The 25639-nt window shown below is 36.8% G+C and overlaps 1 protein-coding gene across 1 annotated transcript in view; it reads right to left on the reverse strand.

The window, feature by feature from the left end:
* The window catches only part of LOC138693254 (zinc finger protein 235-like), a 108228-nt gene that overhangs the window by 81616 nt on the left and 973 nt on the right, over nucleotides 1-25639 (reverse strand). The gene's annotated exons all lie outside the window — the stretch shown is intronic.

Consider the following 25639-nt stretch of genomic DNA (forward strand, 5'->3'; position numbering starts at 1 on the left):
GTTCTGCATTGCATTGGATCACACGTTACTCCTGTACCTGATGGATGGTTGATCACGTCTGCCTGAAATGTGGCCGTGAGGTCAACAGTTCTGTATTGCATTGAATCACACGTTACTCCTGTACCTGATGGATGGTTGATCACGTCTGCCTGAAATGTGGCCGTGAGGTCAACAGTTCTGTATTGCATTGGATCACACGTTACTCCTGTACCTGATGGATGGTTGATCACATCTGCCTGAAATGTGGCCGTGAGGTGAACAGTTCTGTATTGCATTGGATCACACGTTACTCCTGTACCTGATGGATGGTTGATCACGTCTGCCTGAAATGTGGCCGTGAGGTCAACAGTTCTGCATTGCATTGGATCACACGTTACTCCTGTACCTGATGGATGGTTGATCACGTCTGCCTGAAATGTGGCCGTGAGGTCAACAGTTCTGCATTGCATTGGATCACACGTTACTCCTGTACCTGATGTATGGTTGATCACGTCTGCCTGAAATGTGGCCGTGAAGTCAACAGTTCTGTATTGCATTGGATCACACGTTACTCCTGTACCTATGGATGGTTGATCACGTCTGCCTGAAATGTGGCCGTGAGGTCAACAGTTCTGCATTGCATTGGATCACACGTTACTCCTGTACCTGATGGATGGTTGATCACGTCTGCCTGAAATGTGGCCGTGAGGTCAACAGTTCTGCATTGCATTGGATCACACGTTACTCCTGTACCTGATGGATGGTTGATCACGTCTGCCTGAAATATGGCCGTGAGGTCAACAGTTCTGTATTGCATTGGATCACACGTTACTCCTGTACCTATGGATGGTTGATCACGTCTGCCTGAAATGTGGCCGTGAGGTCAACAGTTCTGCATTGCATTGGATCACACGTTACTCCTGTACCTGATGGATGGTTGATCACGTCTGCCTGAAATGTGGCCGTGAGGTCAACAGTTCTGCATTGCATTGGATCACACGTTACTCCTGTACCTGATGGATGGTTGATCACGTCTGCCTGAAATGTGGCCGTGAGGTCAACAGTTCTGCATTGCATTGGATCACACGTTACTCCTGTACCTGATGTATGGTTGATCACGTCTGCCTGAAATGTGGCCGTGAAGTCAACAGTTCTGTATTGCATTGGATCACACGTTACTCCTGTACCTATGGATGGTTGATCACGTCTGCCTGAAATGTGGCCGTGAGGTCAACAGTTCTGCATTGCATTGGATCACACGTTACTCCTGTACCTGATGGATGGTTGATCACGTCTGCCTGAAATGTGGCCGTGAGGTCAACAGTTCTGCATTGCATTGGATCACACGTTACTCCTGTACCTGATGGATGGTTGATCACGTCTGCCTGAAATATGGCCGTGAGGTCAACAGTTCTGTATTGCATTGGATCACACGTTACTCCTGTACCTATGGATGGTTGATCACGTCTGCCTGAAATGTGGCCGTGAGGTCAACAGTTCTGCATTGCATTGGATCACACGTTACTCCTGTACCTATGGAGGGTTGATCACGTCTGCCTGAAATGTGGCCGTGAGGTCAACAGTTCTGCATTGCATTGGATCACACGTTACTCCTGTACCTGATGGATGGTTGATCACGTCTGCCTGAAATATGGCCGTGAGGTCAACAGTTCTGTATTGCATTGGATCACACGTTACTCCTGTACCTATGGAGGGTTGATCACGTCTGCCTGAAATGTGGCCGTGAGGTCAACAGTTCTTCATTGCATTGGATCACACGTTACTCCTGTACCTGATGGATGGTTGATCACGTCTGTCTGAAATGTGGCAGTGAGGTCAACAGTTCTGCATTGCATTGGATCACACGTTACTCCTGTACCTATGGAGGGTTGATCACGTCTGCCTGAAATGTGGCCGTGAGGTCAACAGTTCTGCATTGCATTGGATCACACGTTACTCCTGTACCTGATGGATGGTTGATCACGTCTGCCTGAAATGTGGCCGTGAGGTCAACAGTTCTGTATTGCATTGAATCACACGTTACTCCTGTACCTGATGGATGGTTGATCACGTCTGCCTGAAATGTGGCCGTGAGGTCAACAGTTCTGTATTGCATTGGATCACACGTTACTCCTGTACCTGATGGATGGTTGATCACATCTGCCTGAAATGTGGCCGTGAGGTGAACAGTTCTGTATTGCATTGGATCACACGTTACTCCTGTACCTGATGGATGGTTGATCACGTCTGCCTGAAATGTGGCCGTGAGGTCAACAGTTCTGCATTGCATTGGATCACACGTTACTCCTGTACCTGATGGATGGTTGATCACGTCTGCCTGAAATGTGGCCGTGAGGTCAACAGTTCTGCATTGCATTGGATCACACGTTACTCCTGTACCTGATGTATGGTTGATCACGTCTGCCTGAAATGTGGCCGTGAAGTCAACAGTTCTGTATTGCATTGGATCACACGTTACTCCTGTACCTATGGATGGTTGATCACGTCTGCCTGAAATGTGGCCGTGAGGTCAACAGTTCTGCATTGCATTGGATCACACGTTACTCCTGTACCTGATGGATGGTTGATCACGTCTGCCTGAAATGTGGCCGTGAGGTCAACAGTTCTGCATTGCATTGGATCACACGTTACTCCTGTACCTGATGGATGGTTGATCACGTCTGCCTGAAATGTGGCCGTGAGGTCAACAGTTCTGCATTGCATTGGATCACACGTTACTCCTGTACCTGATGGATGGTTGATCACGTCTGCCTGAAATGTGGCCGTGAGGTCAACAGTTCTTCATTGCATTGGATCACACGTTACTCCTGTACCTGATGGATGGTTGATCACGTCTGCCTGAAATGTGGCCGTGAGGTCAACAGTTCTGCATTGCATTGGATCACACGTTACTCCTGTACCTGATGTATGGTTGATCACGTCTGCCTGAAATGTGGCCGTGAGGTCAACAGTTCTGCATTGCATTGGATCACACGTTACTCCTGTACCTATGGAGGGTTGATCACGTCTGCCTGAAATGTGGCCGTGAGGTCAACAGTTCTGCATTGCATTGGATCACACGTTACTCCTGTACCTGATGGATGGTTGATCACGTCTCCTGAAATATGGCCGTGAGGTCAACAGTTCTGTATTGCATTGGATCACACGTTACTCCTGTACCTATGGATGGTTGATCACGTCTGCCTGAAATGTGGCCGTGAGGTCAACAGTTCTGCATTGCATTGGATCACACGTTACTCCTGTACCTATGGAGGGTTGATCACGTCTGCCTGAAATGTGGCCGTGAGGTCAACAGTTCTGCATTGCATTGGATCACACGTTACTCCTGTACCTGATGGATGGTTGATCACGTCTGCCTGAAATATGGCCGTGAGGTCAACAGTTCTGTATTGCATTGGATCACACGTTACTCCTGTACCTATGAATGGTTGATCACGTCTGCCTGAAATGTGGCCGTGAGGTCAACAGTTCTGCATTGCATTGGATCACACGTTACTCCTGTACCTATGGAGGGTTGATCACGTCTGCCTGAAATGTGGCCGTGAGGTCAACAGTTCTGCATTGCATTGGATCACACGTTACTCCTGTACCTGATGGATGGTTGATCACGTCTGCCTGAAATATGGCCGTGAGGTCAACAGTTCTGTATTGCATTGGATCACACGTTACTCCTGTACCTGATGGATGGTTGATCACGTCTGTCTCAAATGTGGCCGTGAGGTCAACAGTTCTGTATTGCATTGGATCACACGTTACTCCTGTACCTGATGGATGGTTGATCACTTCTGTCTGACATCAACAGTTTCTGGGTTACGAATTCTTATTAATGTCTTAATTTATATTCAGCTATAAATAAGAAGACGCCCCAGTCTGCTACACCGTGCATTGTGTGGCAGCAGCTGAGGCTGAACCACCAGCACAGTGTGATGGGTGGTAGGGGCAGAACGTGGTTTATAATAATTATTTTTATCTTAATGATAATTTAATTTATTGTTAATGGAAGTTTGATTTGGTAATTTTGATTTATTAATTGTAAAATTTATGCCAGCATCCGCGGTTATACAATGAATGGTTGATTCAAGAGAAATAACTCTAATTAATAAATATTTTATACATCTTGATTACACAACTTTTAACACTGTATCACTTCGGAATATGTATGATAAGACTTTATTGTGTTAAATTCTAACGCACATTCTTTACATGTTTCGACCTATTTATGGGTCATCCTCAGAACTGGTCGTTGTTGGTCTTGGCGCCTCTTGTTTTGTTTCCTGTGAGGGTGTGTTCGTGTGGTATAATGTAGAGTCAAAGAGTGTGTGTGTGTTCTGAAATTGAGTTGTGTGTTGAGAATTTCGTTGGGGTGTGTTTTCGTGTGTCTGTATATACAGACAAACCAAGACCAACAGCGACCAATTCTGAGGATGACTCATAAATAGGTCGAAACATGTAAACAAGGTACTTTAGAATTTAACACAAGGAAGTCTTATCATACATATTCCGAAATATTTTATTTTGTATTGACTAGTTATACAAATTAGTGTATATTTCTAAACTCGTGATGATTTATTATTCATTGTAAATTTGCTATATATCCATCCATCTAATTTATATACTAGCCATGCCCATGTGCTTCGACGCACTTGTTAGAAATAAATATAAAGTAACTACACAATTAAAATAGGATATTTGGTCCAGAGAGATGGATAAATCGTTTAATATGTCACTTCATTGAAATTGTATTTCAATAATTTAATACGATCATCTGGTCCAGAGAGCACTCATTTGATGCAAGGATAATATTCCTTTCACATGTTTCTTAATTATTATTATTATTATTATTATTATTATTATTATTATTATTATTTTAAAATAACTACAATAGGATAATTTGGTTCAGAGAATATCCGCTTTTGATGAAGCATAATTGGTTTGTCATTTTTCTAAATTAGTCTTCAATGCATCCTTTAATAAATCACTCCAAATTAATTTCAATATAGCGTGGATTGTGTATGAAGTTAATTTTTTATGTTGCCCGCAATGTGTATCTTTTATAATTTAAGTTTATTTATACACGCTTTGACATCAGCCATCTGTGGTCATGTCGCGTGTTTAGAATGTGTGGGTATATCAGCAGGCCGTTTTTACTCTTGTTGAGTTCCTATTTGTATTGTGTGTTGTAGATGGCTTGTGTTCATGTAACTGATCATAGATTCTGATTAATGTGTTTATTAGGCCTATATTGATAATAATTGAGGCGGGGATGAATCACGGCAAGTAAATTTCCAATCTGGCATTTGCCTTTATAACTAAGGGAAACCATGAAAAACCGCAGTCAAATTGGTCGGAAACAGAGTTTGAACCCATGATCTCCCGAATGCGAGTCTCAAACTCTGCCGTCTGAACCAACTTGTTTGGTTGTGCATCATTGTTTATGTGAATTTAAAAATTGAAATGAATGTGGCACATAAATATTATTTTAAGAAACACAGGAAACGAATATGGGTAAATTATTAGCGCAGGAATGCAATTTCGTGACACTTTTTAAAGTAACTCAGCTGCAGTGAGCTCAGCGGTAAAATACTAATTTTTACTTCATATGTGCATATTTTTGGTTCAGTAAAATTATTCACCTTTGCGACAAAACTGTTTAAAAGTACCATTATGTTCTCTGGACAAAAAGAAACTGAAGTGTATAAAATTAAGAATAGGCCTATTTTACGTGAACCTAATGAAGTTTATATAGTCAAGCTATGCAATGTTTCGACAGAATATCAAGTTTTCTGTACATAAGTATCTATGTAAATCTTAACTGAGTCCTCATGTAGTATTATCTCCATCTAGAGAAATTACACTTTCAAATAGTGAAGGAATTATCCAAATCTGTTAAGTAGCTACTGAGATTACTTCATAAAAACACACAAACATACTCTATATATTAATATTGAAAAAACATTTATCATAGAATAAAAATGTATCCATATAAGAATAATGTTAAATGAATAATATTCCCCGCTTTTTGTATGCAAGTTCGACTTAAATAGACGGAGTCATTTGTTTTCATTTCATTATAGCCTATTTGTCTCAGGCGCCACTGATAAAACGTATTTTTATTTTAAAACTCATATCTCTTTAAATATCAGTTCTATCAAAATTTTGCATAGAATAAAACTTATCGGGTATAGTTTTTAAAGAGACTTTTGTTGTGTAACATTTTTCATTGAGTAAAATTGGATATACTTATTTCGCTTTATATAGTTCAGGCCACCTTATAACCCTCTTTTGAATAAAGTATTTTTAATGTCTTATAGCCTAAAATCTAAATTAGAACGAACTTAATTTATATTCCAATTTTCATATAAATCTGTTCAGCCATTATCGCGTGAAAAGGTAACAAACAACCAGCCAGACAGACATACACACAAAAATGTGAAAAATGCAATTTTTGGTCTCAGGGTAGTTAATTATACATGTTAATTTAGAACATTCAAAATTGACAATTTTAGGACTCTGTTCTTGCATTTCAGTTCACTCATATCGAACACACACTGTTTCTAATAATACTTGTTACTAAAACATACTGCACCATTGTCCAATATCTTCGTTATTATGTCTGTTTCTTGTGTACATTTCATTTTCAGATCTCACTCATTTTCTACATATTATACTTCGCTATCTTAGCTAGCCTCCTCCAATAAGGAAAATAGAATAGAATGTAGGGGCCATCACACCCCTCGTGACGTCATTTGCCGTCAAGGCTGGACTTTTAACATGCCTCGTACTATGGAAAGCAATGCACCGAAGATATTTATGACACTCACAAAAATACCATTGTGAACGCAAACAATTTTTCAAGTATTGTGGACTCTTTAGACTTCGTTAAACACTTATGTGAGGATATGAAAATAATACAGAATGACTCTCTAAGAAGAATATTATGTTATTGTGTTCATATTACATACTTGACGATTTTCTTAATTTTCTTCGCTGTTTTACGGCTAGTTGTACTTTTCTGCCCTTGCCGGCGTTTGTTGAGGGCTTTCATGATGATCGAGTTGTGGAGTAACATTCAATAACGAATGGATCTATAGGCCTACTAGATATCTTTTCGTTCAGTATATTAGCAAATGTTTGTGCTAGGTTTTTGAACTTGTTTAATATAGTCCCATGCTGCTTCTCAAAACACTTCTCAAATTTGTAAACTACACGAAGCCAGTCAACAGAAGGACGAATATCTTAATGGCAATTATTTACTTCCACTGCAAGTACCTACATATAAAACTTATGAATTGAGATATTTCAAATCTTGTTCTACTTGCTCATATCATTAAGTTCAAGCACCGAAAATATCATATTACTATAGTGCTTTGTAATTAATGGTAACATATTATGTTAAAACAAAGTAATACCAAATATGCTAATATGAAATATTTAATATAAACCACGTGATAATTTTAATGTGTTCTCACCATGGTGTTAACAGTATCTGGTATGTCAAAAGACTTCAAGCCTGTGCAATAATATCGCAATTGACCCTACTGCATTATTTTCCAGATCCTCGTCCTCGCCGCCCTCCTGGTGCTGGTCAGTACCACCACGACCGGATTGGCACCGTCGCCCCCTTCTGAACATCCTACAGCGTGCACTCCATCAACCACGCCCTCGCCGCCCAACTGGTGCTGGTTAGTACCACCACGACCGGAGTGGCACCGTCGCCCCCTTCTGAACATCCTACAGCGTGCATTCCATCAACCACGCCCTCGCCGCCCACCTGGTGCTGGTCAGTACCACCACGACTGGAGCGGCACCGTCGCCCCTTTCTGAACATCCTACAGCGTGCACTCCATCAACCACGCCCTCGCCGCCCACCTGGTGCTGGTCAGTACCACCACGACTGTAGTGGCACCTCGCCCCCTTCTGAACATCCTACAGCGTGCACTCCATCAGCCACGCCCTTCTGAACATCCTATAGCGTGCACTCCATCAGCCACGCCCTTCTGAACATCATATAGCGTGCATTCCATCAGCCACGCCCTTCTGAACATCCTATGGCGTGCACTCCATCAACCACGCCCTCGCCGCCCACCTGGTGCTGGTCAGTACCACCACGACCAGAGTGGCACCGTCGCCCCCTTCTGAACATCCTACAGCGTGAACTCCATCAGCCACGCCCTCGCCGCCCACCTGGTGCTGGTCAGTACCACCACGACCAGAGTGGCACCGTCGCCCCCTTCTGAACATCCTACAGCGTGCACTCCATCAACCACGCCCTTCTAAACATCCTACAGCGTGCACTCCATCAACCACGCCCTTCTGAACATCCTACAGCGTGCACTCCATCAGCCACGCCCTTATGAACATCCTACAGCGTGCACTCCATCAGCCACGCCCTTCTGAACATCCTATAGCGTGCACTCCATCAGCCACGCCCTTCTGAACATCCTATAGCGTGCACTCCATCAGCCACGCCCTTCTGAACATCCTACAGCGTGCATTCCATCAGCCACGCCCTCACCGCCCTCCTGGTGCTGGTCAGTACCACCACGACCGGAGTGGCACCGTCGCCCCCTTCTGAACATCCTACAGCGTGCACTCCATCAGCCACGCCCTCGCCGCCCCTGTTGCCGCCCTCTTGGTTGCCGCCGCTCCAGCCATCTACGCTCCTCACGCTGCCGCCCCTACATCTGTTAGAAAAGCACGCCACACGATGTGGCGACCAACTAGGCTAGGCAAGGGCAATACCAGGACGAGAGTCGAGGCAGTCTGTCTCGTGGGCTAAGCCATAAAATTAAAGCGATTTTTTTATACAAAAGTGAAGTTCTGCCTATAAGTAAATGTAGAAACAAATCTTGTACTTTCATTTAAATCCCGGAAGTAATAAAATCTGAAAATGAGAAACAAGAAACTGTTTGAATGTTCCTAGATTTCACCCAATGTTGTACCGAAGTTCTGACTCTACTAATCTTTAGGATGCACTTATGCAATATGGAACCAAGTCCAAAATACAGCTTTTGAGCTACAGCTGTTAGCAAATCGTTACAGATAAAATTCAACATCGATACTATTACGAAAGTAATGATTGCATTATTAACATTCTGAAATGCTCTTTCAGATCAGTGGTGTAGCTCGGATCAGTTTTTGACTAACACAGAGTAGAAGGCCAACATTGGAGTTAGTTCCATATTGCTTATTGCAAAAATGGGTATTGTGCACTTTGTTCCTACTTGTGTGATTCAAATGAGAGAGAGATGAGGCAACATTCTACAGGGACATCATTTTATTTTTACTTCTATTTTTATTGTACCTGAGTTTTTGAATGTATTTCACTCCCACCCCTTCTACTAATGAAGTTCCAACTGTCCTCCACACAGTAAACAGCACTGAATTAGTGAGTGTAGTACGTTCCAGAAATATGTTCGCGTTTTGCAGTGACGAAAGAGCTTTCAATATTGACTCATATTTTCGCATAGGTACTGTCCATTTGCCTACGTCGCATCCCGATTTCCCCCACCTGCTTCTGTTCGCCAAAATGTAAAAGCTGGGCTGTCTTAGCTCTTTTCTGAAAACATTATTTTCTGTTAGGAATTGCCCGTTTACGTAATATTATACAACTGTTTAAAATAACTTGAATAGAAAGGCCTCGTTAAGTAATTAACTGTCACGTGATTTCCCCCCTTTCTACGATCCTGCTGCATAACTACTTGGACGGACAGTAGATAGCATGTCTGAGTAATTTTATCTGTGCGGGTCGGGCAGAAGTGAAGATTGAATTTACAGTACGTAAGGTACTCTTTTATAGAGTAGGAACAGAATTATTTCAACATGAGTTACTAGTACGAAGGACGAAACTGACAATTGGGGTTAGGTACAATAGTCTATAGTGTTATAATATGCACAAAAGAACTGAAGCCTGTATCGAAATGAACGGCCACCGTTTTCAAAAATGTGTTTAAATATCCGTATTATGATTATTTTTCAATTTAAGTTCTTTCTCTATATTGTATGCTAATGTGCTGTAAACAGTATAATATACACTGCATAATAAATACGTTCGCATTGATAGCTCAGTTCGTGAGTAAAAATACTTATTCTTAATATAGTACTGTATTTTGATTAAACAAAAACCTAATGAAAATTACCGAACTCAAAATCGCGATATTTCCTAGTTTACGTAAATGGATGAACTACTTTTCTTCCCTCCTATACCTAGTAGAGTGATTTGTTTGTGTTTTACGCCAGTATCATCGAACTACAGTCGTGGAAGGGGATAGCAAACTGTGTTTCCGGTTCTCTAAAGGTATAGCCAGGTTAATATTAAAAATGTTAGTAAAAATAAAATGATGTCCCTGTAGTTCAAATCCATGTTTAACACTTTATTATTGGAAAACTAAACATCCAAGACACTAATTGTGGAATTACAAATAAAATTTAAAAAATATATATTCATTAGCATTTGTTCATACATTGACTTATCATTCAAAGGTGAAGTCAAGGGGACCATCGATTCCATCAACATCACCCTCAATGTTAGGATCTGAAATCAGGTTTAAATAAAACTGTTTAGCATCACCTGGTATGAGATGCATTTTTGACGTTATTTCTTGCAATTTTGGCAGTGACACAGGTTTACCATTTGGCCATAAAGGTATCAGGAGCGCTGCTAGGTCTGGAGAAGACTTTGGACGACGTTTGTTGATATTTACTTCAACAAAGTTTACATCAAAGTCTATTAGTATTAGTATTTATTTATTTAACCTGGTAGAGATAAGGCCGTCAGGCCTTCTCTGCCCCTCTACCAGGAGATTCCAACTACAATATCAACAATAAAATTACTATCAGTATTAAATTTACAATTACAATTACAAATAATATTACAATTAGTATTAAATTTACAATTACAATAAAATCAAAGTACGAAAAGATTACCTGAATAATTAAAGCTAGATAATTTATCATAGAGAAACAAAGAATATTTTATATTTACTGAATTACAAATTAAATCTAGAATAACAAAATTGTATAGTGATGAAATTACTGAATATTGAAATATTTTGTGGTAGATTAAAGAAACTATTTACAAGTAATCAATTACTGACCAAGTGCCTAGTAAGTTTTCGTTTGAATTCAATTTTATTTCGACAGTCCCTGATGCTAGCAGGTAGCGAATTCCAGAGTCTTGGCAGGGCTATTGTGAAAGAAGATGAGTATGAGGAGGTGCGATGGGATGGTATTGTTAGTCTATGTCCATAAATATTGAATAAGGCTTGTCCTTTGTAATTCTTAATTGACGGAGTTGCAACCAGTTTATTTTGGTGTTGTCTGTGTCATGTTTTCTGTTGACTATGCCCTTTTCTATTTCTGAAGTGCCGAAGAAATGATCCTTTGTCATCCTATGGACACGAAGCGGGTTTTTCTTCCTGCATTTTTGCATGACACTGACATTATCTTCTGGGGTATAGAGCCTTTGCTGCATTTTTAGCGCGGCCTCTATGTCACTAAAGTCACTGTCATTTGGCAAAAACGAGTGGCCAGAAATCAGAAACTTCATGGCAATTGTATTCAGACTTCCATGTTCCTGTAAACCAGTCTTCAGCGTCAAAACCAATTATTTTGTATTTTGCCCTCGTAATGTTTGACAGAAAAGGTCACTACAAACTTCAACATCACCAAGCATGTAAACTCTTCTGTAACTCAGTTTGATATTGTCATTGTCTCTATGGAGTTTTATTTGATGTTGTTGAACCATAGTACATAACAATGATGATTGGATGTTGTAATCACCAGTGTTCCAGAACCTTTCATACAATTCTTTTCTATTATCTATAGCCATTTTTTCATTGCATTTTCTTCTGCAGTTACATATTTGATACCTAAACATCTCCGCTTCTATAACTTTCTTTGATACATTAACATAACTCTTGTTGCTGTAATATAATATAATATAATATAATGTAATGTAATGTAATGTAATGTAATATAATATAATATAATATAATATAATATAATATAATATAATATAATATAATATAATATAATATAATATATCACTCCTATTAGCAAAAAATTGTATTCAAACTCCCATATTTACACAAAACAAACATAGGAACTGAGAGCTTGGAGTTGGTTCTAAATTGCAAAACACTGCACTATGGATTCTGTTTTTGGTGGTTGGTTCAGATCTCTCTATGGGGCAGCATGTTACAGATAGGAGTTGGTTCTATTTTGTATCAGATACTATAGACATTAAGACACATTTTGCAATAGAAATCCAAATATTCATAAAATGGTGGTTGGTTCCATATTGCATAAGTGCATCACAATTATTGTGATCGATAATTTATTGGTGTAAGTGTGTTGTCTTTAGTTATTATTCCTATGTATAGGCGGCAAAGGTAATAGTATTATCAATTATAAGAATAATTTGTGCTTAATCTACACAATCATTTTCCCTGATGGTTTTTAACAGTGTGGGGCTCTGAGTTATGAATTCATGACTGGCCTACGTGTGTGTTCATTACACAACGGAGTGGGCCATGAAAATTTTATCTCTCCTTGACAACGCTTTGTTGTTAAATGTTAATTGATTTGAATCTTTCTTACTAGAAATAAAACTGTTCCTGAGTTTGATTTACTTATTATATTGTATTCACACTACTATATTGGTGAACCCGACGTGATGGAAACAGCGAACATTCATGAAGATACAGAGCAAAGTTCTATATCAACTGGTAGTGGTTGTGTGTGCACAATGTGTTGAGAAGCCATCTCCATTCTACAAGGACGATCCAGATCTGTGGTTTGCAGAGGTGCAGCGGATTTTCGGGGGAGGCAAGGGAGGCCGTGCCTCCCCTAATATTTTACCAGAACACAATATGACTGTAATAATTTCAGCAGGATTAAGATCACAGACAAGTTACAGCCAAGCCCCTACAGTCTCGGCTGCGCGAAACGAGGAAACCGGGGCAAATTGAACGCTGCGCTTGCCGCCATATTGTTGGAGAACAGACGCATAATAGCAATACGTAAATCACGCAAATTAACGCTGTGATGATCTAAAATTGACAGATTATGGCCATTTTCGACATTTAACGTAAAATTAGGACGAAATAAACATATTCAAAGTTTCATTGATATGTGTTAGAACATTAAAGAAAAGAAAATACGTACGCAGCAATTTATAGAAAACATACTCATACATCCATAAATAGGCCTACACAGTACACATTATAGCGTGTATAATTTTACGATAATCAGCAAATTGTTAGGTTTCAGAGAATCTAAAATTATATTAACATACATTACTCTTAGATCACAAGACATAAATATATGCACCTTGATTACACAAGTTCTTATTATAATCAAATTCTTAAGTGAAATAAATATGTGATAATCAGTATAGACCTGTTGTTAAGTTTTAGAGAATCGAAAATTATATTACCGATACTTCTAGGCCACAGGACATAAGTAATCTGACAAAATATAATGTGCGAAGGTAGCCAAATTACATTGAATTCATTCTTCAATTGATCTGTATAGCGCTAAATGCGCTGATCGATCAATAAATCATTAAAAAAAATCTTCAATTAATAAAGGGAATGCTATCAATTATAAAAAGTATCGGTACCTAATATATTGCAAACAATAGGTAATTTGAAGACCTAAAAACTAAACAATCACTTTATGCAAGATAAAGAAACCACATTTTTTATGTGTGGATTTTTTACATATTGTATTTTTATTTTAAATAAATAAAATAGATATATTATCATTGCTTGCGGAGTGATGGTACATGATTTTTATGCACATATGTAATATCAATAAGATGCCATTCCTTGCTTTTGTTAATAAAATATATGTCCGGCAAAATGTAAGAGAGTTATTTATAGGTGAACTCTGAATCATAAGTTCACAAAGAAGGCTTAGCTATTACAGCTATTTATTTATTTATTTGTTTATTTATTTATTTGTTTATTTATTTATTTATTATCTGTATATTTATTTATCCATATATGGATCTTGAATGAAAGTTTATAATCTTGCAGATAAATTCATTTACATAATAAAAACAAAAATTTATCTTTCCACTAATGTTTTAACATATGATGTGTAAGTCTAAATAATTCACTCAGTGTGATTTCTCTACAGTCTGATAAGTATTCTTTATTGTCGTAAACTACTGATTGATTTTAATTATATTAATATTGTAACAACAGAGATAATATTATATCGTACCTTTTGCAAATGGCTTGGGAAATTAAACAGGGATGGTATTATCGCCACGCTCTCATGGTTAACATTCGGCAGGTCTTTGAGCGGCCTCATGCACTAACATTCGGCAGATCTTTCAAATTTAATTGTATTATTGTTTTCAATTTCTTCCATTATTAAATGACATTTACTTGTCTAATCCACGTGGACTAAAACCGAGGTTGCAATGTCTTGTGCTGAGGACGAACATTAAGGTATGTGATTAAAAATTATTATTAAAGAGTTATTATTAAGAGTTAAGAAAGCCAACATAACAAACTAGTGCTTATTCTTATCGTGGAAGTAGACGTGACAACGTGACGCTTAGAGTGAAACCTACAGAGCAACAATCGGTCGGTAAAATTATTTTTTTAAACCACACCGCACGTTATTGTATGATGCCGACATGTTAAGCATGAGTCCGCGGCGATAATATATCATCTTTCAAAATTCTATTGCCATTACTTTCACACTATTCACTAAAAACACCCGAGACAAAACAAAGGACAAGTATGACAATCGTGTTTACCGCTCTATTTCTACCAGTAGCATGGCGGCGTAAACATGCGCAGACTGGTTTCAATTTTGGACAGCACACCAGCGCTCTGTGTGAGTCTAGTATACTATTATAACGTCTTTGGTTACAGCAAATGACGAACATTTTTCCTTTTATATTAATATTACTGTTCAGTACGACTAAGATGTACTGTAAGTTACGTAAAGTCGACCACATCCAGTTGGTGATGCCCGCTCGCTATACTGTAGATAGTACAAATAATTCGTACTGAAAAATAACAGATAGCGCTGTAACCTGTACAGTCGACATCTAGCAGCCTGCAGTGTCTATGCGAGAGCGGGAGAGAGGAGTCGGCTACATGACGCTACTCCCCGGTAACCATGACAACAGCAGTTCAACCAGTAAGATAGCTGGTTAGAGGAGTGTTTAAACTTGATCGGTTTGCGAAGAAAGAGGATCGTCGAGTTAATTTGCTGTAAAATTAACCTATGTAATAGTGATGAGAAACTCCCGGATTCTTAGGTTCGAATCAGTTTTGTTGCTATCTCGTTACTCTCGAAATATTGCTTTTCTTATTCGTTTTATGTAGCAAAGAGTAACGTTCTTAAATTCAATACGAACTAAAAAGACCTAATTCGTAGGTTAGGACTTAGAGTGTCCTAAAGACAGGCAATCTTACCAAACCGTTGTAATATATTAACAGTATGTTGTTTATTCCCCCCCCCCCCCGTAAAATCATATAAATTCCTAAACGTAAGATTTAAAATCCTAAAACATAAATTGGAAAACCTAATTTTAGTTTCTTAAAATCTATAAATTCTGGGCTTGGTAATGAAGTACGTCACAGGCTTTATATTTTTATATTCTCATCAGTCACGTCTTGGCCTCCTCAATTTTCAAACCCACCGTCCGCTACTGCTACACAGACATATAAACAAACTAGACCCAAAACACATTACACACTAAAAACTGAGAACAACACATCGTAAATTTTTTAGACATCACAATAACAAAAACAGACAACAAACATAGTTCAAAATCTACAGCAAAACCAACTACTATCACGTACAATTTTTTTTTTATTTTCTTATAATATATTACGACAATTTATAGCGTAATTATTTGAACTTAACAACTGTAGTTTTAGTATGTTAAGATATGAAAACCAAATGTATTCAAAATATTTTTAAGATGTTTATATTGAAAATCGAGGATAACTGATGTTTCTTAGCACATAGAGGGTGCAAGCGTATAAGGAAGTTAGGGTGAAATAACGTACAGCCTTGTCATTATTTTTATTTGTGAAAAATAGAAATGTCAGCCACTCCTTGGTGAGAGACTGAACTCAACTCGTCTAGTTTCTCTCACATTTCATTAGTCTGCGTTTCATCTGGAAACGAAACGAAATCAGTTTGAAGCTTTATTGTGGAGTAGAATGTTGAAAGTTTTAGTTCAGTAAGAAAGTATTTACCATGTTGCATCGAAGATGTATAAATAATCCAGATCACTTTTGTTATATAACTTATGTAGGATATACACATTGCCGAAGCAGAGGTGTAATATTACAGATTTTATGAAAAAGTCATACCATGCCTATTTTGGAATCAAACTTGGAGACCAAAGTAAAGCTTGGGCACCACACAAAGTATGTAGAGTATGCACTGAAGAACTTCGTCATTTGATCAATTGGATAAGACCGTTGCTATCTTTTGGAGTACCTATGGTTTGGAGAGAGCAGTCGAATCATAGTACTGACTGCTACTTCTGTTCGTGTGATGTGAAGGGGTACGATTCTAAACATAAAAATAAAATCGTGTATTCAGTTGTTCGGTCAACCATTTTGCTTGTACCTAATGTACCAATCCCTGTGCGGCCAGAAAATCTTAAACAAACATTATTCTATTGGTACTGACAACGTGAAATAGGTTTTAAATACTTTTTCTCCGAAGATGATAATCTTGTATATTGCAGTAATGGGAAAGAATTTATGCTAAAACTTGGACTTCCAAACTATGACCTAAGTGAATGGAGACTGTTCATTGATGCTTCCAAGCGAAGTTTAAAGGATTTCCTCCTTCATAACGGAAACATTTTTGGTTCAGTGCCCGTTGCCTATTCAGTGATCCTCAAAAAATCATACACAAATTTGCAACTGCTGTTATTGCGACTAGACTATAGGTACACAACTGGCAAGTTTGTGATGATTTCAAAGTTCTTACCATGTTGCTGGGTCAACAATCTGGTTTTGCAAAATTTCCATGCATTCTTTGCCTATGGGATAGTAGGGCACGAGTTGATCACTGGACTATGAAAGACTGGCCACCTCGACAAAATTTGGAAGTCGGTTGTAAGAATGTTGTGAGCCAAAGCCATGTGAGTTCTTCTAAAGTTGTGCTACCATCTCTCCACATCAGGCTTGGCTTAATGAAACAGCTTGTAAAAGCTTTAAATAAGGGAGGAGGCTGTTTTAAGTACATATGTGAGAAATTTTCACTACTAACTGAAGCAAATTGAAAGAAGAGATATATATAATGGTCCTGACATAAGAAAACATGTCTGGTGCAGCATTTAAAAACAGTATGGATGAAAAGGAGAAAGCAGCATGGATGCTGTTTTGTGAAGTTGTTTTAAAGTTTCTTGGCAACAAGGATCCTAATTACCGAAAAATTGTGGCTAACATGCTTGGAGCATACAAGGAATTTGGTTGTAACATGAGTATCAAAATTGTCTGTTTTCTCAGCTAGATTATTTCGCCGAAAATCTAGGATTTTTCAGCTAAGAGTAAGATGAACGATTTCACAAGGACCTGCAGGAGTTCGAAAGAAGGTACCAGGAATGCGGGAGCATCAGTATGCTTGGTGATTATTGTTGGATGTTAAAGCGTGAAATACCTGAAGAGAAACATAAAAGATAGAGGAACAGGAGGACTTTCTCAACTAAGAAGCAAGTGGTGTAATTTTTTGTGTGATGCATTGTGCTAATTTATACATCCAATAGTGAAGTAAACAGGACAAAACAAAGCAAAAAAGCACTCTAGTGACATGTATGAACAACCATACACATAATTTCAGCAAGTTGTGTCTTTTAAATATTGTTTCTGAATTTGAAATAAAAAAGTGAAATGAAAAAGTTTGTGATGAAATTCACGTAATTATAAAATACATTTAAAGTGATTTTGCAAACAAACCTGACGTGATAGAAGCAAACGGATTGAAAATTCGGATTCAGCACAACGACATTATATAAAATCACATTATTTAGTTTAGGCAACAAACACAAAGTTGAAATTCGCAGGCTAGTGTAATAATAATAATAATAATAATAATAATAATAATAATAATAATTATTATTATTATTATTATTATTATTTCTCAGAAACCAGTATACAAAGACTGGATATGACATCCTCAGGTTAGTTAATATGGTTGAATATTCTGAAATGGGCAAATATGAATAACAAAACTGGAAAAAATATATTATATTAAATTGTGTACTTTTTTCTCACATTGGTTACATTTGCTCCTATTATTGAAGATTCTGGTATCAGTTGAGCTTAAAAAAAATTATATGTGAGATTTTCTAACTTAAAAAAAAACCAAGGGATTGTTGTTTTCTTTCCCTTACAGCCCATTGTTTAAGGTATCTTCTAAACTTCTGTACTTCAGATTTCACTTGTCTTCGAACATTTCTTTTTTTCACGATCAGTCATATCTGCTATTTTCTTTCTTTTTTTTATATATTCTTTGCCATAGTCCCTTCAACTCCTCCTCAGTCATATTTGCCCTCTGCCTATGTATCTTCTCCCTTTCATATTTCCTACTTCCATCATCAGACTTTTTTTCTTTCCTATAAACAATCACATGAAATAATATTCGAAGTTACTTTATCCACCAGTATTTAATAATTGTATGTTAAATGAAACCTCGGTTCCACAATAAAGGGACCGATGTTACAGGGACCGTTGTTACAAATTAGTATAATTTCCGCAATAGTTCTGGCAAAATAAATCGTTAAAAATATCATGGAGGTTAGATTTTTTAATCGACAAACATTGTAATGTTTTGCATATACTACGAAAGTTTAATATATACAAACTATATTTAATGCCACCTGGGACCGGTGTTACCAATAGAAAACATAACATTCAGTCATCAGTGATGATTTTTGTATTTTCAATAAAATTAATTACGACAATGGACGAAAAGTTTTTTAACCGGCGCCATGTTGACCTCTCATCACTACCAACCGTTAAAATTTACCACATGAAGCAAAATTGTCTTTTGTGTAGCTCTTTTATTTCGAGGGACCGGCGTTACGAAATTTTTGGGGACAAACTTTACGTTAAAGTTGTGTCCTTTCAGAATTAAACAAACAACAATTCCTGTCTTTCAAAAGTATTTTAACTATTTATTTTTATAATCTTGGCCGAGGAAATAAAATCAAATGGAAACATTCCGAGAAAAATTTAGTCAAACAGAGTAAAATGTAGTTGGGGACATAGGGACCATAGTTACATTTTGACGTTTGGACGTTATTTTTAAATTATAAATTTTAAAATGAATCCTTTCATGCTTTGTTTCCAACTAAAACATGTGAGAGTTATTTAATTAAACGCAAAAGTAATCAGTTAACATTTTCAAGAAACCCCTTAAATCAGCCGGGACATACATTTACCCATTTCAGAATATTCACCCATATACGTATGCACACATACACTCACACACTCACAAACAAATAAACTTAGCACAAATAAACACAGACAAATAAACAAATATAAGCAAATAACCAAACATTGACAAATAAAGTGTCTGCAATGTTTTCTTATTTAATTAGAAGATTTTATTTTGGCACTCAACATTGCCTCAAAAGTAAATTTATAAAGTTCATTTCGACTAAAAAAAATCCCTACACATGCTATTGGCGCTCAAGTGCAATGAAAGAAATATGAGTAATTTGTGGCACATCATCGCAACATTTAATCAAGGAGCAGTGCCAGAGCCATCTTCAGTTACATGCCAGAGAATACGTACCTGTTATTATTCATGGTACAAAGATGAATAAATAAATACACAAAGAAATGTTACTTACAACAAAAATAAAAAGTTCAATAATGCAATAAGGGCGTAATTTCGCAATACCCTATTCCAATCAATTAACCAATATGTAACTAGTATATTGACGATGTTTTGCCGCTTTATGGTATTTCATCTCTGACGTAAAAGATCTAGGATATCATATACATTTTAATCTTGTGCGATTATCTTATTGCTGTTCTATAAATATTTCAAATGCCTAGAAAGCCAGTTTTCGTTTGAACCTAGACAGTCACCAAAACAATACTGTTCTCCTGAATTATTTGTTACAAACTTTTTCAAAATTAATTTTAAATACATATCACTAAAGAAAACAAGTTAAGAATGTAAACTACGTAAAAAAAATTAAAAATATATACAAAAGAAACTATTTACATATTTTAATAAAGTATGAGGGTGTAAATACAGATAAGCCAAGTATAAAGATCTATGAAAAAGTGCAAAAACATAACTTTAACATAATATGTAACAAAACACATTATTAGTCATTATGTGCCAATTAGCGTAAACTCAGTGAACTTTAAATAATGTAAATACGAAGTAAAAACAAGCATGTTCATAACTAATTAATTACCTGTACAAAAAAATAATAATACACAAATCTTGAACCCCATTAGACTCAGTGTGTACTTCTACAAATTATAGACGGTTCTAACATACAAACTGCAACATTTATGGGTTCACAAATCAGCTGTTTAAAATTAACTTGAAAATCAAGGCATAACTTCATTCATATATTATATAGATAACAGGCTGGAACATTTCTGTTACAACACAAACCATAAGTAAGACTATAAAAATGTAGATCATAAAATATTTAATATTTAGAACAATTTCCTTCTAGGAATAGCTCAAGTGTTTTAAATTTAGCGTATATAAATTCTTTATTTTAGATTAAGTTCCTAGCACGTAATTTTCAGTTTAACTGATTTGTGCAAACGAAATTTTGACAGCTCACTATTCTAACATTACTTATCGCCACGCCCACTTTGTTTTGGGCACATAAGTTCATGGCGGACGGTCGTTCAATTTTCTTCAAACATGGCGGCGCAATGGCCACTCTATATCATTCTCTTTCTAACTCTTTGCGGCAAGGTATCATAAACTTAAGTATAGTCCGGGTCAGCTTACTTAATACCCTAAGGGTGAAACCTAACAATTTTCCCCTCTTTACTACATATGCTAGTGGATTATGGTGATGTTCTAGTTTGAAGGTTGAATTTTCTTTTGCCAATTTCGTTTCGAATTTCGGTAGTGACAAATACTACAACTGGGGCCTGTTTCTCAAAACTCATGAACTAGTAATACTAGTCTGTACAGTAGTAATATTAGTTTATTTTACAAGTCTGTGTTTCTAGAAACTACAAGAGTAAAGTACTAGTTATCAGTTTACAGACTAGTAATATTGGTAGATTTCACCAGTTCATAAGTGATTCTGTTTCTCAAAATGCTGATCTAGTTGATTATACTAGTATTCAACAGGAATATCTCTACAAGACTCTAAAGACTGGTGATTTCTATATTATCAGTTACCAGTGACAACCTTTCTCAGATAATCAAAACAAAATATTGTATTTATTTTTTTAATACGTCATGTGGTTTAGTGATTCCGACTGAAGTGATAAAGTTTTGTGAGAAGAGCTAAAACTATATCGAGAAAGAACAATTATTATTCCTTTATGGGAGCATTTATTTAAACATAATGAACAGTTTAGGTAAAGTGCTGAAAAGCTTGGAGACAGCCTCGGTAGCATACTTGGTATAGTGCTGGCCTTCTATACTCGAGGTTGTGGGTTCGATCTCGTGCTAGGTCGATGGCATTTAAGTGTGTTTAAATGCGACAGGCTCATGTCAGTAGATTTACTGGCATGTAAAAGAACTTCTGCGGGACAAAATTCCGGCACACCGGCGATACTGATATAACCTCTGCAGTTGCGAGGATCGTTATATAAACATAATTTGAGTTTTGAAAAGCTTGGAGAGTTTTTAAATATAGTGGAACCTGCCATAACAAGACATATAATAGAAGTCATGCATTATCAGCAAAGCTTCAAATACTCTACAAATTGGGATGTTGATTATTTTCCAATGTCATCAGGTCTTTCTGTCCTAGACCAGCAACACATGCAGAATATTTTCCTAATAATCTAATACCAATTCATCAACTGCAGTGAATTTTGCTGGTTTCCCTCCTCCACTGCCAGTTCTTCTGACATTGTCAACTTTAGCCTACAAATTAAATATAAAACGACACTAATTTATGAACAGAGCAAATGTAAAACTGAAAAAAAAAAAAAATTAGCGAATTTTTCATCAAGTTATAAGTGGCATTCATGTCGGCAGTAGACCCACTAACTACATAATATGTTTATATTATGATACCACAGTCTAATATATACAGTCACGAAGCTCAATACATAGTAAATATGCATCCATAGATAGTTGCTAACCACTAGGATCGCTAATATCGCCTCATTACATACAATGCGAAATAGTACTGGGTCAGTCTATTGTTCATAGCACCCTCACAACTCAAGCTTCGTGACTGTATATACTAGACTGTGATGATACTGTGAACTTGAATTGATACTCATCAAAGTTACTTTCTTAATGTTGGGCCAGTAAGTGTCCCTAACATATGCATAATCTTTGTTCTGAGGTATCAGTTCCACAGCCTCATACATTACAATATTTTTTGTCCATTCATTTACTTTATAATTTTTTCTTATTGTGCTTGAAAAAGCACCGAATAGTAGCCTATATCCTTTGATTCATTAATCATATTGAGTATGGTTAATTTGCTTTCAATTGATGGAATTTTAACCGAAAAGAGAAAGCAAAACCCAAACACAAAAAAACTGAGCTGTCTAACCTCAACAATACTTGCCAATGACTATAAACAAATGAACTCAATCAGCTGACTAGTGAAAGAGATCATGTGACTAGTGAAAAATTGTCACAAGTTACTAGACTGGTGAAATAGTTTGAGAAACAGAATCTACTAGAGCTGGTGAAATATACTCTGGTAACTAGTAACTGGTGAAGTACTAAACTAGTATTTTTGAGAAACAGGCCCCTGGTAGTGATTTTGTAACTGTTATGTTGATAGCTAAGACAAAGGTTGTCGGTAGTGGCTTTCTTGAAAATTAAATAGTACTAGATTTCTGAGTCGGTTACTGGAAGCTAGTGAAATTTGAACTTATTATTAATTAATTAATATCAGAATTAATATTAAAGTGCTTTCAGAATAAGAAGGCATATGGCCTACGCCAATCGAATGCTAGCAGCTTGACGTAATGTCAAGTGTTATGAAACAGGCGAGAATAAAGGAACTTATACTTCTCGATAACCTTTCAACTGAAGACAATCAATGTGCAGAATAGCTTCCTGCTACTTCGACTGCTTCTTCCAAATGCGACAAAGAAAAACACATACAAGATGAGCCAACAATTAAACAAATATCAGAGGGAGACGGACTGGCATACATCGCTGGTTTGGATACTGGTTTCGCTTTGAATGATGATACGTGTGTTACGGACCGTAGTGAGAAATCTTATAATGACGAAATTATTTTCAAACAGCTTAATTTACCATTCAGTATCGTGGAACGGACACAATATTCTTCCGAAGCTCCTGTAACGCTCAATTATCCTAATTTTAAAGCTTTCACCACTTTACAAAGGTACAGTGAGTTGTAATTGCACTTTCTTGGTTGACGTAGCTTCTTTGCATATACACACATTGTTGAAATTAATCTACAACGTAACGAAAATTAAGTAAAGGGGCATAACTTAGTAAAAAAAATTAACCCCAATCATGAATTAGCTGCTTTTCCAATATATACAAGTGTGATTGGAGTCATCTTCTAAGACAATATATTACAAAGGGCATAAAATGAATTCGAAAATAATTTTATTTCTGCGGTTTAATGACTCAGTGGTACAACAGAAAAAATTGCTATTATGTGTGTTGAACTTTTTATTTTATTGTTCAGTTTCTCATTTTGAAATTGTAAGCTAAGATTGTAGAAAAATAAAAAAGACTAGAAAATCTTATAAAAACTTCTTAAATTATTTTCAGTGGATTACTATAAATATGATAAAAACCTGCTTTAGACAGTAGGCTTATATGCAGATATGAGCATTAAAACTGTTTGTTCTGTATATCCATCAATCAATCTTCTTAATGTATCCAGCTGTTTGCTGACAACATAAAGTCCACTATAGTCCACTGTAGTCTATTCAGTTGTTGTTTTTCACGAGAAATGAGGGGTATTTTGATCGGTGTTCATTATAGATGCCTGTTGCTAGTAGCCAGAGTTGGGGTGTAGTCAATATATACTGCTGGATTGTGTTTTCTGCAACTGGTACTGATGATTTTAATTTACTTCTGTTGTGGTTTATGGATGGACAGTATAGAAGAATGTGTTCCAGATCTTCATCATGATTATTACACCACAGACAAGTAGGATTATCAGAAATGTGAAATCGGTGTAGGTACAATTGAGTGACAATGTGACCTGTTCTGGCTCTTGTTAAAAATGTTTGAACATGTCTGGGCAAGTTTTTGTACATTTCCAGGTCATTGGTTTCTTTTGTACAGACTGTAAAATTTTTCCTTTGTCAGAAGAGAGCCAATTGTTGATCCATAGGTTTGTAAAATGAGACTTTACTGAAGCAAAAGCATTGGATAGAGATATCACTTGAAGATGTGTCGGTTGCAAATATTCTGTATATCCATAAAAATGCTCTTTAATAATAAGGTTTGTTTTGGAAAAGTCAAAGTTTGGCTCCATAAAGTCAGGAGCACCACTGTTAATATTATAATGGACCGAATAGAAGGCGTACATGATTTTACATAGAAAACAAGTAGGATAAAAATAAAACGACAAGAGAATGTGAGGAGCTTGTACGAAATATTTTAAAAATAAACAACAACGATATGTTTTGATATGGTTTTAAACATTGTTTATCATTAACACAGAAAAAAAAAATAACCATAACGGAGACTTCTGTTGGTTTAAAAATTAATAATAATAATAATAATAATAATAATAATAATAATAATAATAATAATAATAATAATAATAATTGCTAATATTTAATATACAGCTAAGCTGCTCCACCTTCCATACTATCCTACTGCAACTATTTGAAATCTAAATGTGTGGTGAAACATGTAATTTTATTTTACATACGCATCACAAATGATCAGCCACAAAATCATAGATAAAGCCTGGTAATCACATTTTAATCCTATAAGTTACATTGCAAGTCAGCGTACTAAGTGTCGTCCACACCTGCGTCTGGCTGCGAAACCAGGTGGCCCGGGTTCGAATCCCGGTCGGGGCAAGTTACCTGGTTGAGGTTTTTTCCGGGGTTTTCCCTCAACCCAATACGAGCAAATCCTGGGTAACTTTCGGTGCTGGACCCCGGACTCATTTCACCAGCATTATCACCTTCATATCATTCAGACGCTAAATAACCTAGATATTGATACAGCGTCGTAAAATAACCCAATAAAAAAGTACTAAGTGTCGATCCTGTACATAATGTACAAAATTCGTTTTATTTTAGAAAAACCACAAAGAAAAAAATTATTCATACCGTATGTTACGTAACTAAAGAGGTCGTAAGTTGAAGTTGAAGGCACATCTCCTGCACAATATGCATGCTATAGATATCAATATGGACTTTACTTAGGATATGGCTTAGTATTGCATTAGACATGTTTTAAAATATTAAAAAGTGAGAATTGTTTATGAAAGAAAGTTTCAATAAAG

Source organism: Periplaneta americana, chromosome 17, assembly GCF_040183065.1.
Source record: "Periplaneta americana isolate PAMFEO1 chromosome 17, P.americana_PAMFEO1_priV1, whole genome shotgun sequence".
In the NCBI taxonomy this organism is placed as follows: domain Eukaryota; kingdom Metazoa; phylum Arthropoda; class Insecta; order Blattodea; family Blattidae; genus Periplaneta; species Periplaneta americana.